At 39.8% G+C, this 20563-nt stretch overlaps 2 long non-coding RNA genes across 7 annotated transcripts in view; both read left to right on the top strand.

Annotated features, from left to right (window-relative positions):
• LOC120300277 overlaps positions 1 to 20563 on the top strand; it is a 145662-nt gene that overhangs the window by 11249 nt on the left and 113850 nt on the right. For 3 of the 6 annotated variants that reach the window (XR_005554619.1, XR_005554624.1, XR_005554620.1), the window contains exons 1-2: positions 2687 to 3139; positions 5464 to 5512. This is a non-coding gene — a long non-coding RNA (uncharacterized LOC120300277). Of the gene's footprint in view, positions 1 to 2686; positions 3140 to 4049; positions 4146 to 5463; positions 5513 to 20563 lie in introns of those variants that run through there. The other 3 variants (XR_005554621.1, XR_005554623.1, XR_005554622.1) reach the window with 2 other exon arrangements.
• On the top strand, positions 6664 to 10759 carry LOC120300302. Its single transcript, XR_005554627.1, has 2 exons — positions 6664 to 8794; positions 9109 to 10759. It is a non-coding gene; the product is annotated as an uncharacterized LOC120300302 (long non-coding RNA).

The following is a 20563-nucleotide window of genomic DNA, read 5'->3' as shown; positions in this document are numbered from 1 at the left end:
GAGGCAGGGAGGGAGACGGAGCTGGAGCTCGGAAGCCGAGGCTGCCTCTGCCGTTGGCACCGGAGGGGCGAGGGCAGCCGGCGAAACCGCCTGGAGGGGGAAAGAAAAAAGACCAAACTGGAACCAAGGAACGAGTCTGGAGAAGATGCCGGCCTAGCCAAGATTCTTTATTTGCCTGATATTCCTCTGCAGCCCTGAACGAGCAACGTGCTGCTCCCTCTAATAAAATAAACATTTGCACCCACTCTCTGACAACTTGGCAACCCTGCTACAAATGCAACGCTTGGAGGGAGCGGGAGGAGAGGGGCTCTTCATGTCTCCCCCTACTGCCGCCCCCTCCTCGCCGAAAGTGGGACGCGGCGGCGGCAGTTTCTCCGAAGAGAAGGCATTGCAGAAGCCGGACTGGGGCCGCGTAGGTGTCTGCCCGGCCAAAGCGCGCCGGCTACCCGCGGTGATGGCGTTGTTCGGTAGCCTGAACGAAATGCCGGCGCTACGTGTAAATGTACGAGGACGAGGAGAGCAGCCCTCCGGCGATATCTTAGGCGAATGGAAGGAGAGGAGAAAGTGAGGGAAGGAAGAGATGAACCGGGGAGGACTGAGACTCGCAAACATTTGTCTCTCCACCGGCGTATCCGTCGCTTGTGGCTGCGCTCGTCTTTCGGGACGCGTCGTCTTTAGGTTCGGTGCCAGAGACTGTGTGTAAAGAGACCCAGGATTTTGCTGAAAGGGAATAGAGCTAACGAAATGGGGTGTGGCGCGGTAGGGGCAGTGAGAAGGGGGTCTTGTAAACTGTCTCTTCCTGGCCTACCCCCCCCCCCACACACACACATCTCACAACACATTTGTAGGGCTGGCTATGCTTGAAGGGGTTGGTGAGCTTTCACTCAGGAGCATCCTTGAAGCGTATCCAGCTCTGCTTTCAAAACAAGCTGGAGGCAATGTCCAATGTCACCTGCCTCCCTTTCCATCCCTTTGATATATCCATGACATTGGTACAAAATTTATCAGCTCCGCTCGTAAGTTGGGCGCAAAAGAACCCAAGACCTAACATACTGTAGCCCATTTCCCTCGCTTCTTTTCTTAATTCAGAATCTAATTATTTATCTGAGTCATTAGCTTGAGAGAACCTTTAAAGTTAAAGGGTAATGGGGGCAAATCCTTCATCTGAAGGCAAAACTCGGCCCTAGAGTCTTCCTCAGTTTCTTGTGCCTGTTCTGTGCAGGTGTCTTCTCTCGCTCACCTGCTTTTTGTCTCTCCTGCCCTCCCTCCCTTTCTTTCCTCCCTCCCTCCCAAATAATATAACCTATCTTTGTTCCGGGCTCGCATTCTGTCTAGGCTAGGGCAGCCAGGATGTCCTTCTAGAGGTGGAGGTGTCCAGAGGAAACCGCGGAAGCCACTATCAGGGGTCAGAGTGCTAATGTCTTCTTAGCTAAATTTGGCGGGAAAGTGGCAGCCGGTGCAGTCTGTGGCTCCAAGCGGGATCTCTCTCTTCCCCCCACCCCCAGCCTCTCATTACCAGCTTACCTCTCCTCCCCACCCCCACCCACCATCTTTGCATGCGAAAGGTTTATTTGAATATTTTTTTTAACGAGGCTCCTCCCAGCCAACCTCCCCCTTTCCCTCAGACACACATTTCCAACCCACCGCAACGGACTCCTCAGGATACACCTACCACTGACCCTGCCGAGGGCTCTGAAAGAGAGCTCCACAGAACCACTCCATACAAGCCAAACGATTTGGCTTTCTTTACATATCCCGATCCCTTATCACTTCCTATTCACGCGAAACGGTTGTCACAAGGTCTGTGGAGCACCAAATTTACACGAGGATCGTCCTCTGCCCTCGCAAAATACCCACGGCACTCCCGTTTACTCTGACATTCAAAAGGAGCGTAGACCCACAAAATGAGTGCTGCCGGTTTTACACACTTTTACGATATTGGCGTTCGCGAGCACGCCACTTGCCTGGCTGGCTTTCTTGCACTTTCTTCCACTGTTGCTCATTCTGTTTCCACCCTCTGGGTGAGTAGGACAGGCGCCCTCCCATAGCCTCAGAACAAGAAACGTTATGTGAAGGACTGAACACACCCCATTGCTTGAGAAAGAGGAGAAATAGGAGCAATCAAATCCGCCCAAGTTTCGGGACTGGAAAGAAAGTCAAGTTAAATTAGCGACTTATTCGGGAAGAACAAATCAGAAATGCTCAGTCGTCTCAAAGTAGAATAAACACGTTTAGGGAGGGAAAGAGCAAAATATAGCGAGCAAAAGCAGGAGGCAAACGTAAAAGACTTCGGGTTTTATTTTGTTTTTAAATTAAAAAAAAAACGCCAGGACAGTGAAAAAGAACAGAAGTGGGAGAAATTCACGCAAAATGCATCTTTCTCGTCTACTGCCATAGGGAAATGTAGCCATTGGTCCCGTTTAGACTAGACATTTCTAATTTGTTCCGTCTGTCAGAAGAGGAGCGAGAGAGGGCTTGATGCAAATTCATTATTTCTGGCAACTCATAACGTATAGCAGGAGCCGAAAAAGACCGTGGCAATGGACGAACAATAGAGCTTCAGTTCGCGAGCGACAAAAGCGCTGGGGAACTGGTTGAATTTCAGAGCACGTCCTCCTTTACCAGAGAGGGCTGGGCTAGACCTCGGACAACCCCCCTCCTCCCCCCCCCCCAAAAAAAAAACTTGCAGAGAGCCTCACATACAATGCTTCACTTTCTACTCTGGAGCTTTGTGCACGCCGTATTAGGGGGCGAAGCGTGTCTGTTTAAATTCCCTCTTCGTTTTCTGCTGGATGGAAGACGCAGTTTTAGCACCAGTCTTGCGAATGCCGGACGATGGAATTAAAGCAGCCAGAGACAAACAGAGATAAAGAGAAAACGACGGTGCGACTCTTGGAAGACTTTTGAAACTGTTTCAGGTGCATTAACAGGAAGTTTGGGCTGCTCGGCTGTTCTTTTTGCTTTGTTTTTCTTGCCTGCCGAAGATTCCACAACATCCCCTGGAACCAGACTCGCTCTCCCCCCCCCCTTTTTTTTTTTTTCTTTTTTAAGAAAACAAACAAAGCTCTTCATTCCTCCTTTCTGAACTCTCCCTCCTCCTCCTGCGCTGCCCTGTTTGGAAAGAGAAGAAACCGGAAAAGTAAGTAGTCCTGCCGATTTTCTGGGATCAGCCGTCTTTATACCGGCAGAGCTGGGAGTAGGGCGAGCGAGGAAGACACTTTGTAAGAACTTCATGGCGCAGATGTTCCTCTGATTCACGAGAAATGGCTTCTCTGAACGTGAACTCCGCGTGTCATGTTTCTGGAGGGAGAGAGATGTTTCCCCCAAACAGGTTGTATCGTTAAGACTTCCCATTGACGTCCAGTAGAGAGCGGGAAAGAAGCCTTAACAGAAGTGATGGGCTTTATAAATTAACTTGAGAACTGGTAATTGATGGATGGTTTTGAACTTGGGCTGTTGAAGCTGGTGGGCCGTTTCTTGGGATGGGGGGGGTCTATTAATTAGCATTCAAAATGACTTCAAGGTGGAGAGCAGGAACGGCAAATAACTGGGACAGAAATATTTGGTCAGGGAAATATAATCCATGGGGCATATTGAATTGCTACATAAGCCTTGAATGAAGTTTATTGTAATATCTTAAAGATCTTTGACTATTTTGCTTCTGACTTTTGAGTTAAAGGCTAAATTGTACAGAAATATTACAAAGAGGACAGGTAGCTATCAAGTTGTTATGATGATTTTTAACTACTTTTAGAAAGTACTATATAGATTGATGAAAACCTATGCAATGAAATTCCTAATGAGAAAACTGGTCTTACCTGGACACTCCACCAATGCAGAATAGGATGCAGACAGGTCTTTAATACACCCGTCCAGACACTCACAAAATAGCAAATGCATGACAATGTGCAATTGTCATCTACTGTACATGTTGGCCAATCTGTTTACATTGGTATTGTTTGTAGCTTTGTTTTTACCTGTAAGTTCAAGGTTCAGCAATCCATCTCCTCCTCTTGAAGCATTGACAATTTTCTCATTGCTTTTATTAGCCCCGAATGACATTGCCAGCTCACGTTGTTGGCTCAGGAATGCCGGCGTGCGTTTTCTGCCCATAAGCTCAGGAAGGTTTATAATAAGTTTATAAGGTAATTAAGCTGATATAATTGTTTTTAGTTGACTTGAACTGATAAAATTGCTTGAATTAAGTCGGCTCTACTGGGAATGGGTTCCAAATCAAGCCAAATCTCAAAGGGATCAGTTTAAACAGACCATCAACATTTCATTTTTTCCAAATATTGAAGGCTACAAACATCCTGATGCTGAGGCAGCAGGAGATGGTCTCTGCAATTTCTCTCCGGGCAGTCAGGTCTCTTCCTATCTTGAAAAAGGCTTAGTATAAGCGCTGCCAGATTCTGTTCTACACAAGGAAGATACATCTGTATACAGTACTGCACTTATGCAATAGGATTCATTTTCACACTTAAAGAGAAGGCTGAAATGAAATTTCAGTGTTCCTGAGCAAAAGGAAAACGGCCAAGTTAAAAGAATTTTTTGAATAGAAATGCCATTACTTAGGTCTAATTAATAATAGAGTTCTATGAGTAAAAGAAGGAAAGTGAACTATAGGCTTTGAAGGGCATATAAATGCTAAGCACAAACACTACATCTTCTTGTAAGGTAATTGAGACCTGTCTCTGTCTCTTTAAAGTCAAAAGGCATTCCATAAAAATAGGAGTGTGGGATCACTCATAAGCTTAAAAAACCTGAGCAAAAGCATTTTGCATATTTTGTAAATCGTGGCTAGGTGGAGCCTCCAGCCTTTTTTTTCAAGAAAGACCTGTCTTCAACCTGTAAATATAGGCTCCTTGCCCTTTCCAGACTACCATTCCACAGAATTCAAGCATTTTCATAATTTTAAATCAATACATTTGATCTCTCTGTCCTCAGTTTCTGAGCTTTATATCCCAGTTGAAGAGATTCCTGTTGAAGATTTGTTTTATGTTCCAAATTAAACATTTAATTCTTCAGGTGCCAAAATACAAAACAGCACACATGAGGTTTTTCCCCTTTTACTGTACAAAAGATTGGATATCTTAAGTAAATGCTAGTTTGTGCTTTGGTTACCAGATAAGAGCCATGAGGCACACTCTAGCGGGAAATTGTTTTGTCCAAAATATGTGAAAATACACAGGACCATTTTAGGACATCAGGGTAATAATCTTGTCCAGCTCATTAATTTCCACTGAAGATGTGCAAGAACAATTCCTGGTGCTTTCTTCTCACAGATTTAGTCAACTGATTGGTACTAATTTTGTCTTTGTTATTATGATGGTCTTGGTTATAGATTTTTTTAAAAAACTGATATTTTTCCTTTAAATTGACATTTTCCTCAGTGCATTTTTAAGTTGTTTTTGTTTTGTAATGACCGTTCCTTTCTTTCTTTTTCTTTCAATCTAATTTTAGAGGCAGACATCCAGAGGTAATCACATGGAATGACTATTTACACAAAAAGGTAATTTCTTTTTAAAATAGCAAGCATAATATTCCTGTAAGAATCTGTGTCTATTCCCTGTAATTAGCAACAGAAAGAGGAAAATACTTGCTTCTTAGAGATGTTTTACAGATGGCTTTTTGTCGCAACTATTATATATTAATTTTCTGCCCCACACAGCCCCCCTGCCTTTGCTATTATGTATCAGGAAATAACAGAAATAGGTGGGATCCACTAGAGAAGAAAGAGCAGAATCAGCAATCACATAAATAATAGAATTGTTTTTTTTCTTTGCTTATTAATTTTAAAGCAGTTACAGTGAGTCTTGAGATATGTAAATATAGGTAATGCTATGGCTTTTACAAAGAAATAGACAGGATTCTTAATGCTATAAGGCAGTTTATATATAAAAGAATCAGATATGAATTTGGGATTTAGTAGGGAAGGAGTGAAAAAGGCCATCAGTCTTGTAACTATTAATGCAGCTTGATAGCAGCAGAAACAGTTTTTTCCACCATCCCTGCAGTGTTGGTGAAGGAAGAGGAGGTTGTCTAGATCAGTGAATGTTGGTTCTGCAAGGAGGAGATGATGGAACAGATTTCTTACAAGAGGGCTTGTTTGTTCCAAAGAAGCTTTGATGGAGTGCTTTGCTTTTATGCCAAGATGTTCTGGATGCCTGTAAAGAGATTAGAAAACAAGCTAAACAATCTCCAAGCCATTAAGATAATTTTATTGGAGAGATGAACAGGCACATGTTGCTATGATTCTTAGCATGCAGTTTCTTTCAACAATGCTGATTTGTTTTAAATGGCCATGTCACTATTTTCAGTGAGATTTTTTTAAAAAAATACTTTACTTGCCAATTAAATAAAAAGCAGGAAACATATTTCTTTATGAGACTTTTTGAATATGAATATGAAACACTTTTCTTTATGAGCAAGTTCATACTTGCGAGATTAGCTGCTTTCACATCATGAGGACTGGGATCACATCAGATACTTTGCAGAACAACATAGGTGAAGAAAAGCAATATCTTGATCTCCAGTGATAAGACAGTTGCTCTTATGCAAATGCCAACAAAATCAGGAAACAGTGTAAGTGCAAGAACAGAATAGTTCCCCCCACCCACCCCCACTTGTGAATGTAGTGGATCAGAAAGGAAAATCAAATAGTAAAACTAGACATGCCTTTTGAACTATTATCATTTTAAATATAATTAGCTCTGTACGTATTCACACTTGAATAGGCTGATTTTATGCTACACCCATATAAACATAAGACCTGAGAGCCACTTAGTGGAATATATTCCCATTCCCCTCCCCACCATTTTCCAGGTCTGGTCTCTGCAATACAGAACATGCATGGTCATTCACACTGCTGCCTTTTGCTTTTTCAAAATAACAGGGCAGGGTGGGGGTAGAGAAGGAAGAAGACTTTATTCTGTGCTATCTGCCATTTCAGAAATGCTCATTAGGCAACCCCACGTGATCAGTGTCTTTCTGTATTCTTCCATATATTGCCCCGCAGCTGGTCAAAACCCTGGTAGTACTTATGGAGCTGTAGCTGGTATTATGGCAAAATATAAGCCTTGCAGCTCATGTAGTCATGTAGTCACACAACAGGACAGTGATGCCATTAGCCAGGTTTATCTGTGACAAACATTTTACTGTGTATAAATACCAAGATAGGAAGGGTGCTTTATAAAAACTGCAGTGTTTTGACTCCATTTGGTTATAAAACATATTGTTTGGCATTACTGGGAAGATTTAGACAGCATTTTATTCTACTAATATGGGACCTTGTTCTATCATAATTTTGTTTTGCTTTGCTTTTTCCTGTATGTGACAATATCCAACTTTAGACAGTAATTAGACCTCTTTATATTTATCTTTTTAAAAAAACATATATGTTGGAGATGCTTGTCCTCTTTCCACAATCACCCCTATATTTCAGCCTTCAATGAAATTACTGTACAGCTCACAGCAGAGAGATCCCAGTATATACAGGGAATTCCATAAGTACCATGTGAACATGTTGGGGGGGGGGGAATAAAGCCAGTTGTGATAAAGAGGTATACTTGGAGGAGGAAAAGGCTAATCTATGCAGGCATCAATCGGTGTAGGGCACTGAAGAAGAATATCCTCTAAAACAATTCAGATTTCAGATTGTTAGGATAGGTTGGTGGTGGCGGCAGCAACAGTGCAGGTCCAATTCCTATAGGAAGGGGGGAAAGCAGGCATCGCCCTACTGAATTGTCAAAATGTCTTATCTTTTATTACCTGGAGCATGATCTAGCCATTTGAGTGCATTTATTAATCTGAACAGTAAATATCCTGTTGTAAGATTCCCCGTTTCCCATATAAACAAGGGAGGGCTTAATCTCTGCACTTTTACACCAGGGAAAAAGTGTATCCCAAATGCGTGGCTAAATAATTCATAGGATGATGTTCCCTTCCTCCGCCCCTTCCTTTTTAACCTTTTCGAAATTAGGAGGTGATAACTGCAAGCCCAAATACTACACAGAAGGCATTTCCACCGCACGAGGATGGAACATTAATTATTCCCTCCAGTTCCACTCCGGGCATCCCGGTTCGCTTCTAGCTACGTAGGAAGTTTGAGAAAGCACCCCAAGTGCCCCTTTTCCCGGCTCCTCGCTTTTTTAGGGCCACCTCTACAAATGGAAGGGGGGCTAGTCTCTCCCCCTCCCGCCGCATGTTTACCTGTGTTGCATTTCTAAGGTGGGAGGGGTAGAGGCAGGTGAGAGTGGCGCGTCTTTGTGGAGCGGGGTGCGGGGGGGGGAGGTCTTGCGCGACAGAATAGCTATAGCCAAGCAGAGAGAAGTCCGTTGCTTGCAGCCAGCCCAGTTGCCACCCGAGCTGGCTTGGTTGCACACGCGCGCCACGGCGCAATCCTCGCGGAGGCGGCTCGCAGCGCAACCCCGGAAAGGGAGTCAGAAGTAAAGCCGTTTAAAAAGCGCGAGAGAGGCAGGCAGGCAGGCAGGCGAGCGGGCGAAGGCTCTGTGCGGTGACACCGGACTCGCTGCGTAATGCAGCGCCAATTCCCAATCCCTGAAATGCAGGCCCAAGGACAGCCTCGTTCAGTCACACATCTCCGTGCACAGCACATGCCGAGTCTGTCAGAGGAGAAATGCAGGCAAAGGCTCTTCTCTTCTTTCTCTGCCCCCCCTCCACCTCCCCCCCCCCGGCTGACATGCTTGTGTGCATCCTGGGCGAGTGAGCGAGCGAGAGAAAATCCTTCCAATTCTTTTGGACGTTAGAGCGATCTGCGTTAGCAACCAGGAAGGTAAAAGGCCGCGGGCTTTAGAAACCTCTTGTCTGTTCCAGCCTCTCTTCTCCCCGTAGAGAAGGCGATGCCGCGCTGGCTGGGAGGAGAGGTAAACGGGTCCCAATGCTGTCGCCGCCGCCGCTCTCATTGCTGGCGCGGAGGGCTCGGATTGCTGATCTCTCGGGCGTATCAATAACCGGGTGTACTTGAAATTTCTCGTGACATCATCATTACCTTGGTCCCCTGCTGTCCAGGACCTCTGACCTTGCTGGGCTGGTCCACATTTGGGCACTTCAAGCCCACCAATGATAGCCCTTTTCTCCTTTTTTCAGACGGGGGGCAGCAGCAGCGGCAAGCCAGCAAGACTGCAGCTTCTCATGCCCAGCTCTGGGAATCCGGAGAAACCGTGGATCTGCCAGGTTGCTTTCCCCCCCCACCCCCAGCCCTCCCCAACCAAACCCGCAAGATATTTGCTGCCACCATTTGGTTAAAATAAGAATGTTTAGGGCGCTGTGATGCATAGTCCCAAAAAAAAAAAAAAAAAGGAGCAGGAGACAGAGCTGAATCGTCGCACCCACCGCACCGGCACCATCAACTTGCCAATCCTGCTGAAATGGGATTCCCTTCTCCTCCCCATCTTTTGCCTTTCTCTGCGCTGGAAATATCGCCGATGGCATTACATCTTTATAAGAGGTTAAAGACCCTTTCCTGAGAATGAAGCAATTTACAATGCAAATAGAGGCCTGTGGAGGGATGGATGCTTCACACTCTTAACAGCTTGATGCACCTTAATAGCTGGTTTTATTTTCTGATATTAACAGATGAATAGTTGGTCCATTGCTGCAGGAAATTACTGGATTGAAAGGAAAGAAAAAGAGAGAGCGTGTGCAGGAGAGAGAGAAAAGGGAAAGGAGAAAGAAAGAAAGAAAGTTTGGAGTAAACTTTGAAGGCAATAATATCTTCTGGATGCATCTTAGGAGCACGCATAACTCCAACAGACTGTAGCTGGTCATGGTGGCTTTGAAAGGATGAGCATTTTGAGACACAAGGTTTACTTGGAAAAATCTATTTGTGGAAACAGTCTGGATTCTAATGAGGAGGGGCTGAAAGCCCTGCAAACCATATGAGGGAAGCGAGTTGTTATCTTTGGTTATCTAGCTGTATGAGTGTGTTGGTCTTCATAAAGCTAGATAACCGAAAGTAAAAACTCCTTCATGATCTTCCTGCTGCTCAAGAAGCAAGAAAGGGACAATAAAAACCCAGCTCTAACAAGGCTGCTAACTCAAGGGCACGTTTCTGCAGATCAAGGCAAGAGAGGGAGAAAACGAATGAAATGACATGCCGTGTCAAAGACATATGTACATGTGTATCATAGAGACATATCTGTAGGAGATACCAGGGCACAAGATGGTGAAGAATAAACCATATGCTGCAAAGAGGATATTGTACTCATGGTAAACAAATGCATGTCCATGTTTTGCTTTTGTTTTGTTTTGTTTTGTTTTTGCTGTTCTGTGAGGAAGGGGTGGGAAGGAGTGATGAAAGATGACCCTGTTTAAAAGTGCAATTTGTTTCCTTCCTGCTTAATCCTATACCTGAATGCTCAAAAGTAAGTTCCATGAAGTCAATGAGACTTGCTTCGAGGTGTTTGTATGGATCTGTAACCTTTCATGCACTTTTAAAATGTCAAAGATGTTTTGCAATATACGGCTGTGGCCTAGTGTGTGAATCTGAGATAATTTTGATAATTTCTGAATAGACGTGTGTCTGTGTTTCTCTGTGAGATCTGCTTAACAGTTTTGGAGTCTTGCTCAGAGTATTGCTATTTCAATGGGGAAGCACAAAAATGTTTTGGATGGCATTAGGTGACATCAATATCTATTGAAGATTTGGAGAAGTGCCACAAAATTGGAGATGTGTGTTTCTGTGTGTCTGTGTTACAGGAGGCTTGGAGGAAGCTTATAGCTGATCTGAAAAAAAAAACAGGGGAAAAAAAAAAGGAAATCAGTCTTCTATTCAAAATGCAAGCACAGATGTTTCTCTGTTCCTAGAGGGTTTCCTTGAGGAAGCTACTGAAGCAGAAAGACGTGATGGAGACGCGATTGCCTCCCCCCTTGTCAAAATGTTAAAAAGTAGTCTGTGTCTTATTCTGCGGGTAGCATTGGAAATGAAAGTGACATTAACTCCCAAACCCACGTGTGTGTGCGCGCCTCCTCTCTTCTTGTTTAAGGATGGCCAGATCTATCCAGGAAACTGCTTTGGCATCCCTAACTGAAATAATTAGGACGTATATAGACCTGACCAAAAAAAACCGGAATAAAAGGAAAGGGGGAGGTGAAATCCAAGGGTCTGGTCTTGCCTAATTGATTCCGTTAAACGGAATGCCTGAGATGTGAACGGCTGGATGCTCCTATTCCCACGCTCAGGGGCAAGTGGCCATGCTATGGCCCGGCAGCCTATGATAGACAGCCCTGCTGGGGGCTCCCTATGAAAAAAACATCAAGTGCACCACAGACTCATCTCCATCCCTTAAGAAAGTAGAGGCATTTCCCACCCACAGCCATCTGCAGGCACCCAAGAGGGGGACCCCAACTGTTTGGAACTGCAGATTGTTTCTGTTAGCTCTATCCTTACTCTTTCAGCTTCTCCTAATAAAATATAGTTTTTTTCTCATGTAGACATTTTCTATAGCTCAGGAAAGAAAAAGCAAAGAACTGGTAAAACAAAGTTATTTTTCTGGTTAAATGCACAACACAGGTTTTGGCCTAGCAAATGTTCAACAACATTTTCTCCCTCCCTCCTCCCTCCATCTAGAACCTGCTATTGTACATTGCTGAACTTTTTGTAATGGATGAGTGGTAAATAAATGTAAGTTTTAAATAAGTTTGATTTCACAGTGAGCAGTTAACTCTAAATGCTATCACATTTATCTATCACAAATGAAGATGCAGACTCCTCAGAACCATCTTATTGTGGGCTAATATCTCGGTCTGCTAAGCCATTAGGAATTGAACTCAGCTCAATGGAACTTGTTTACTTGATAAGCTACTCAAAAGTCATATGCATTGAGGATTCCTTGCTGCCAAGCAAATATACACTGAACTGACATCTTAACCCAATTTTGGTTTAAACTCCCTCCAAACAAAAGGCATAATTGAAATTATACAACATACACATGTCTAATCTTACGTGTGTGTGTGTGTGTGTGTGTGTGTGTGTGTGTGTGTGTGTGTGTGTCTGTGTGTGTGTGTGTGAGAGAGAGAGAGAGAGAGAGGGAGGGAGGGAGGGAGGGAGAGAGGAGGGAGGGAGGGAGAGAGAGAGAGAATTAAATGCATTAATGAAATGCACTGGGTCTTTTTGTTTTATATCAAATGGCATAAAACATAATTTTTATAGCAGACCTCCAGAAAGCAATACTTTTACAGCAGCTAAATTTTAAGGAGTTTAGATAGTGATTCTTTGTACAGAGTTTTGAAGAGAGAACTGTGCAGGTACTCTGATAATATAAAAGGTCCTGAGAAGGGTGGTAGTGGGTGCACGTGCCAAGAGTTTACAACTGCAGAGACCAGTTAACAGTTTCTTGTTTGTTTATTTGAGAAGTTCTGTTTGTTTTATTGTTAAGCGCCTTTCTGCTTTTTCTTTACTGCATGTCTAGGGGTGCTGTGTACCTAGAGCTATTGTCTACTACAGATAACATTTACATTAAAAAGTGCATGGTTTTCTTTTGCCAAGAAACTCAATTAAGGCAATAAGATATTATTTAGCCAAAACCATGAAATGAAGCAGAATTATTTTTACTTTACTAAATAAGTTTTTTTTACTTAACATCATTGACTTTCTTGTAAATTTGTTAAGAAAAACACACCTATTTTTTTTCTTTATGATATAATAATTCTGTGTTAGCCATTGTCATATCAGAATTGTTTTGTACCATGCTAATGTTACACGAGTATCAACCAATAAAATACATTTTAATGTTATTTTTTATTATTTATTATTTCTCTTCCACAAAATTTGTACAAATTAAGATAAATTTTAATTTCTACTTTACATATTTCAACTTCTAACTATTCTAAGGAAAATTCATTAAGTTCATATTTTATGATATATTTCTCCACATAATACTGTTAGCAACAGGATCTTTCTTTTGAGCTTGAAGTAGCCTGAAAAATAAAAATTTAAGTCTAAAGAAGTATAAATATAATCTGAGTTCTCCTTTGAAGGTTAGCTTTAGCATTGGAAGAGCCCAGATCAAATTTATTTAGCATACCACTGCATTGTAAAACAGTGTGAGTGAAGTTGCAGAGTTGCGTGAGTATGCATGTTAACTAGTGGGAACCAAGCCTTATTCCTTTTGAAAAGGGAGCAGCAGATTGCTGTGCAAGGCCAATGTTAAAAAGGCAGCTGAATTTAACACCATCTGGAAGAAAAGATCCCTTCACGACTTTCTCACACCGTCAGACAAAACTAGTGTCTCTTGTTCTGAGCCCTTGTCTATGTGGCCATACAATACTGAGTCATTATACTTTTGCTGAGAGAAAATTTGAGAACACAATATGGGTAACCAGTGAATGACCAAGTTTCATTGTGCCCGCTTAAGTCGATTGAAACCTACGTCTAGAGCCATGAATGGCAGTATTGTTTTCCTCACTGGGGCTATGCTAAATGTCAGAACAGTGTAAAGAAAAACTTGAAGTCTGCAAATAACTTACCAGATCTCAATTATAATATTTTCCCACACTAGAACTAATATCATTGCTAGGCTGTACAATGCACCACATAACAAAAAAGCCACTAAAAAGTGTTCATTTAAAAGTTATTTCAGACAAGCAAACTCCCATCCCCCAGTTTGGTAGAGCTAGACTAATCCTTTGTAGAGAGAGGTTCAGGTTGTAAAACTGTTCTTCATATAATCCAGAAAATTAACAAACAGTGTAAACAGTTTACTCCATAAATGTACCTCCAGCATTTGGTATTCCAGGAAGAATTTCTTGTAATTCTGATACCATTAGCTCTTCAGTTTGTTGCATTTGGTGCTTCTCTTTGGATATTAACAAATTTGAGCTTACAAACAACCTAGTCTGAGGGAGATTTATTGAAAGGACTTCACAGATCTCTACTTGTGATGACTGCTGCCATAGAAAATAAGGTGCCACAATAATGCTTCACCATAACTTTTTTGCTTCTTTCACTTTTAAAAACTGAAAAATAAACTCATAATGCATCTAATTAGTTGTAGTCTTGGATTAAGTATACCCTACAAGCAACACGAAAAATAGGCTTTATAAATGTAATATGTCAAATATTTTTTTAAAGAAAAAAAGCTAGGCACCTTGTGATATTAACTAGATGGTCTTATTATGCTCCCTTTGTTATCATGTTTACTCTGCCCATTATTTTGTTAGTGACATTACATTTCATCCCTATCTTAAAATGAAAATGCAAGTGAATGATCACAAGCACTTTTCTTGAATATCTTGGCAACATGAACATTATAAATCTAAGTACCTAATGAACAGAAATGTATTGTGTAATACTGAGGGAAGGTATTATAAGATAAGTCAAAATGGCTTGTTAAAATTTGAACTGTTTTGTTAATTTAAACAATACATTTTCATTACTGCAGTGACAATAATAAACATACGTCCTAAAAACTAATCATTGAATTTTCAGAGGACACATCATAGATTATAATCCTCAGATTATCAAGAGCTCATTTTACATACTGGAGTAAACTGTTTTAGCTGTGGGCATAAAATATTATTTTGTTCTGTTCATAATAAATAAACAAATCTGGGTAATAATGGAGGTGTTTGGCTATCGTAAGGAGCCCTGTTGAACACACAGCCAAATAAGTCTATTTCTTCCTCTCTCAAACTAATAAAGCCCCCCCCCCTTTCTGGAAATAGAATATAGGATTGGGGAGAAAGAGTGATAGAGATATGAATCTCTACAATTACTAAAGAAATATTTGTTTTTATGCATTTTGGCTTCTTCCAATCAAGCACTTCATTCATTCTTTTAATTTCACTGCATTTGTTAATAAGTGTTCCTTTGTTAATGAAGTGTTGGATTTACTGGAATTTTTTGTATGGCATGAAACTGTTAATTAATTGTGATACTATGAGGGAGATTATAAAGGAGACAGCAAACAAGTAGTAATATTAAGGGGAAAAAGCCATTCCATTGCCAATTTGGAGTATGCACACTGATTTTTTTTTTAAAGATAAAAGCTTACATTAATGTAAACAAGTCTAGATGGGGACTAGTGATTTTCAAATAAACTGAGATTACTATAGCCAGTGTTTCCAGCTAGCATGGCCCATTATTATTTCAAAATTTTGACATGATGTATATTTCATAATCCTCATTTATATAATCCCTGGGTATTGATTATGATCTTCCTGTATCAATTTGAATTATTAGCAGGTTTAATTTTTCAGGACATTTTGAAGAACCTGTTAAAATACGCTCAACACTTCTGACCAAGATTGAATATTTTAATTGTAGGCATTAATAGGTTTATTGTTAAGTTGACTGAAATAACATTGTCCTATAATGTTTACTCAGAAATTAGTAAATTCCACTCACTCAATCTGATTTTCTCAGGTAAAAAGAAATGAAATTTCTATCTTACTGTCACTGCTTTACTGGAATCTCAGATGCTTATAATGAAGTCCTTCAATGAAATAGCTTTTTAGTTCAGATGTAAATTTTCTTTTCCCTCTTCTTTTCTTTCTCAACACATTAAACCAAGAGGCGATTTATCCAGGGATGAACCCAACATTTGATTCATTTGAGGCCCTTTGCAGAATTGACAAGAAAGAGCCATTAGCTCAGGAACAAAAACTTTGCAGATGTGTGGATTTCTGCTCTCCTGGGTATCCACCAGGAGGGATTGGTTAGGAAGGAACATTCCCATGTTGCTGTTGTTGCTGCTGAGCCTGACTCCATGCTGGTTGTTCACTAGCACAGTGCAATGTGATCTTAGTGCTTTGATGAAAAATGCTGAAGATCATTTAGAACAGGAAGGCAGAAGGCAGGCTCAGGCAGCTGGCTGGCCCAATTCTTGCACTAGTTGCTTTAGAGCTGACACTACTAAGAGCAGGCAAGTTTCTGCCAAAATAAATTGAAAGAGCAACACAAGATCGAAAAGGGTATAACTGTTAGTGCTGGATTTTTTTTAAAAAAAAAACTATTATTATTCTGCATTGTGTTTCAAAGTAAAGAAAATAAACTCTTCCATCTTGTTGACATGAGCTTATTTGGATGTGTGTCCCTCTGCAGAGACTCATTCAGAGGAAGTTGCCCTCAATCCACTCACCCTGTGGGTTTTAGGGTCAGTCTTCTGAGGCTATTATAGCAGTAGCAGCAGTAGCAGCAGTGGTTGCTGGCTTAGCAATAGCAGCAAGCAGACAGGATGCTGGGCAGTACCAGGCTGCTCTATGACAAGCAACAGTTACCTCTGAGGTATGAACAGTGATTGGTGTTTCCTGGGAGATGGGGTGGCTGAGCTCAGAGGCATGCCTGCCCGCTCTTTTCATCAGGCGTGGGCTCTGCCTGGTGAGGGCAAAGCAGTCTTATTCTTGTTTTGTCCAGGTTCCTTTTCTTCATCTCCACCAGCTTTTTATGCATGCCCTCAGGTTTCTGGGCTTTGTTTTCTTTATGTAGGCAATTCATGCAATGTACAGTATGCTTTCCATCTTGAGTTGCTACACTTACCACTACCGATATTACTACTGCTACAAACCCCAATCACTGAATCCACAAGTCCTTTCATGAAGATCACATAAAGACTATTTTTAGTTTTTATTATACATTCTCTTCTGAAAAGTGATGGGTGATATTAATTGTTATGATTAGCTAGTTGTGAATAATGTTCTCTGGTGCATGGCAGGGAGAAAAGGGCAGCATTCCCACCCATGTATCTTTTATCCAGTTATTGTTGTTTTTTGGTGGGATTAAATTGGTTCTCATTATCAATCTGTGCATTATGGAGTCTTGAAGCAAAAAGTAAGTTTTTGGATGCACTGTTGATTGATTTTTATAGGGATTAATGTGGTTTTGTTAGGCAAGAGTTGGCAGATGTAGGATTGATATGACAGTTCTGTATACTTACTCATTATCCTGCGTTCTCTTTCTTCAATAATTCTCAGGATGCCATTCTAAAATGCGATATGAAAGATATAGAAATGTACTTTAATTTCATAATTATAGTTTCATGATGTAATTCCTCCCATTCCTGTTAGTTCCATATATTAATATATAACATAACCTAAATAGAATGAAATCATATTACAGATCTTTTAAAAAATCTAAAATATACATTTCTAATCTTCAACAATGTACCAGCAAACATAAACATTCACAATTTGGTCCACTGAAAGCATCAATTGTTCCTCTTCTCTCATTACAAAGTCATTGCACATGCCCTATGTAGCAGCTTAATCCCCATATTTAGATGGCCTTCCATAAGCATCTAAAAACTTGGCTTCTTCATGAGTATTGGACCAGGAAGTTAAGTGAGCCCATTTCTGAGAGGCAGTTGTGAATGTGGATAGATATCTTGTCATAGTCCAGATATGTTTTGGAACTTTTTTATTGTTTATTTATCACACTTCTTTGCTGAAGAGTATCATAAGTTGAGTGGGCATTCATATCAATCAATCAAATAAATAAATAATTAGTTCTGTCTGTCTGAAGTTAGCTATAGACTTGTTGCTATGTACAGTAGGACTTTTTCAGAGATAGCTTTCAAAATTGGTGTCTGAACTATTTCCTAAAGCCCATTAATGACATCATGCATGGACATTTAAACTTGTTGTAAGTTTCAGAGAGGATTACAGAGAAACCATGCTGTGCTCAAGTAATGATACCATCTTAACTTTTCAACTAGGAGTTAAATCCACCCACCTCAGTCTGGCATTTCTCCCTTGCTAATGGACTGAAAGGGAGGGAAGAACTTGACCTGTGGTTAAAGAAGAAAACTAGATATGGAGCATAACGTTTAGAATAGCTCTGTGCAGCATTGATTTTAGTTGGCTCATTTGGCAAATCGCAATCTAAAATGGTTTTTACATCAAAAAATGCATCGATACATTTGCCAAAATAAATACTGCACTACCATCGTTGACACCATTTTGTTTCTAATAACTAATGCTCAGGAATCAAGCAATGTTCTTTATATAGAGGCAGAGATGAGATATATTTTATAAAGCTACTTTAGTAGCCTTTGTAATAAGCTGATGAGAAACCAGACTACCTCTATTTAGTTGGTCAAGTTTTAGAACACTGAAATGTTCAGGTTCTTAAAGACATACTGTAGCTATTTTGTGCTGAGGAAAAAAACCACTCTTTTTGTACAGTGTGAAGAAAGAAAGAAAGAAAGAAAGAAAGAAAGAAAGAAAGAAAGAAAGAAAGAAAGAAAGAAGGAGGGAGGGAGGGAGGGAGGGAGGGAGGGAGGGAGGAAGGAAGGAAGGAAGGAAGGAAGGAAGGAAGGAAGGAAGGAAGGAAGGAAGGAAGGAAGGAAGGAAGGAAGGAAGGAAAAAATAGCTTTATATACTTCCTACTTTTAGTTTTAGTCATTGACCAGCTTCTGAGTGTTAGTAGAATATTGTTTTAAGAAGGTGTTGTACACATGCACTCAGGATGCAAGGGTACCAAGACACATAAATAGTTATTTATCTAATTCCTACTCTTTCCCTATTTATCCCCTCTCTTTTTCTCTTTTCTCCTGTTCATTACACAGTGACTCATTTTAAGAGATTAATGTTATTTTTTCATCATGCCTAAGATATCTATACATGTGTGTATATGGCTATGTATACACATCCAAATAGAAATACATGCAAACATGCATTTATGCCTGTCACTAAAATAAAAGGCCTCTGTTCTTAGCAAATAACATGATAAAAAAAAATGGTGGGCGGATCTTCTTTCTTATTTTACAATTTAAAAACACATTCATTTTTTATTTGCTCAATAGTTTTGTATTAGAACACTATGTATTGTTTGGCATACTATGGCCCTGGCTGATCTGTAAACTGGAGGCAGGTAAATCATGTTCCCTTAAAAAATAATATAAATGCACCAATATCTTGCTTAGCCCATCAATATAAATCTACTTGAAGAAAGATTATACTGTCATTTGCTTCCACTATATTTCAGATTGTTAAAACATAGTCCAGATCAGTAGAAAAATTCCAATAGATCTGGCCGCTTGCAGATTGAATCTCAAGTGATCATTTTTCATTAGACAATATCTGAAGATTAATGTAATGTATAATATTACATCTTCATTTAGAGTGGAATACGTTTAAACACAGTGTAAGACAGAGAGAAAGAAATTAGTGAATACTTTTTAAGTGTAAAGCCAATATAAAAATATTTTTTCTATTATGTATATTAGTAAAACATTTTGCTTTGAAGCAAACTTTGCTGTACTTTTTAAAAATATTTCTAATAGAAGACAATATGTCCTAAAGGGACCATGTCCTAAGAAATGATAAATAATGATAAGAAAGTATTTAGAGAATTATAAATAAGTATTTTGGTAAAATTTAAAAATAAACTGAAATTTCAGTTTTAAAATCCATTGTTATATTAGAAATTTATATTGTTTTCTAATGGTCTATTTATAGAAATGAAATTGAAATTGAAATACTCTAATGCTTATTCTACACAGTACTAACCCCAAGAAACCAAAGTCTGATTTATACAACAATGATATTGTTATTTTTGGAATACTAGTCATATGGTGAATCTGTAAGATTCCTTCCTTTGATCTTTTGGAGATGAATCTGCTTTGATAGATTATATAGCTGTACAAATAATTTTAGCTTTGTAATGATCATGAATAACTGTGAATATATCCAAAGAAATGGGATTGAAAAAAGCCTCTTAAAATTATCATTTATAATAAATAAGTAGTAATTATTGTATGGCTTCTACTAAAAGTTCCTCAATCTCTTATTAAGAGGCTATTTGCTTATGTAGAAATGAATCTAAAGCTATACTTAACAAGATTATCCTGTGAAAAAACTCTTAATTTATTATAGCTGGTTGTGGAATACAATATGTATGCTACTGGAAATGATTTATTAGGGAATATTAATATTAATTTGGTAGCTTCAGATAAATTCTATAGTGCTGAACTGGCAAATATGCTGATGCATACTTTGATTTTTAAATAGTTGTCATGCCATCCTAAGGATGTCACTGAAAACAAACCCAATTGATTTCAATATTTTTTTCATGTAAAAGAGTGGGAGACAAATAGAATCGATATGAGAATGATTCAAGTAAAGCTCAAACATTTTGTAATCTAGGTGATGCAACTAGCAGAATTAAGTACTAGTTTAAAATATTGAATTTAATCATGCCACTATATTCATCTATAAAAAATTAAAATTTAAACTACAAGGGCAGATTAAGAAAACAAAAATTATGAAGTTTTTCACATATATAAGCTCAATGTGTCTCTGATACACACACACACACACACACAAATCATTATATATCATATATATGATAAAAAAAACATAAATATTGACTCTTGAGGAAAATTCCACAATATGATTTAGCTAATCAGGATGAATTAACTTATTTCTAATTATACCAATGTTTTTCATGGGCCTTGGCTTTAACTAAAATGCTTTCTTAAAACAACAACAACAATTGTAGGTCAGTAGTATCCCAGCTGGCTTAAATCCAGTTTTCTTTTCTCACAAATATTTACACATTTTCTTTAATTGGTGTGTGGATTATTTTCAAAGTGTTCTAGTCATT

Source organism: Crotalus tigris, unplaced genomic scaffold (assembly GCF_016545835.1).
Source record: "Crotalus tigris isolate CLP2741 ecotype Arizona unplaced genomic scaffold, ASM1654583v1 scf7180000017613.987060, whole genome shotgun sequence".
In the NCBI taxonomy this organism is placed as follows: domain Eukaryota; kingdom Metazoa; phylum Chordata; class Lepidosauria; order Squamata; family Viperidae; genus Crotalus; species Crotalus tigris.
This window is presented reverse-complemented; position numbering and strand designations above follow the sequence as displayed.